This window comes from Penaeus monodon, chromosome 32, assembly GCF_015228065.2.
Source record: "Penaeus monodon isolate SGIC_2016 chromosome 32, NSTDA_Pmon_1, whole genome shotgun sequence".
NCBI lineage: Eukaryota > Metazoa > Arthropoda > Malacostraca > Decapoda > Penaeidae > Penaeus > Penaeus monodon.
Genome location: NC_051417.1, coordinates 31,379,314 through 31,379,548, shown reverse-complemented (window position 1 = coordinate 31,379,548; position 235 = coordinate 31,379,314). Strand labels below are relative to the sequence as shown.

The following is a 235-nucleotide window of genomic DNA, read 5'->3' as shown; positions in this document are numbered from 1 at the left end:
CTAAATGTACATATTAATCTGTTTCCTCAAGCAGAAATAATTAATAATGTATGATATATATTTTTAAAAAGTTAATTCGATATGTATATAATGTTGCGAATTCCCCTTACTCCCCACGCCTGTTGCTGATCTTCCTTTTCCTTTCCTTAAAAAAATGACAACACCCACGGATTCCTCGGTCTTTGTGCCTTACATCCTTTTGTATCCTGCATCCTCTGGCAAACATTTTTTAATT

General features: G+C 33.6%; 1 protein-coding gene across 2 annotated transcripts in view; it reads left to right on the top strand.

The window, feature by feature from the left end:
* The window catches only part of LOC119593325, a 7,557-nt gene that overhangs the window by 4,613 nt on the left and 2,709 nt on the right, over window positions 1–235 (top strand). The window lies entirely within an intron of this gene.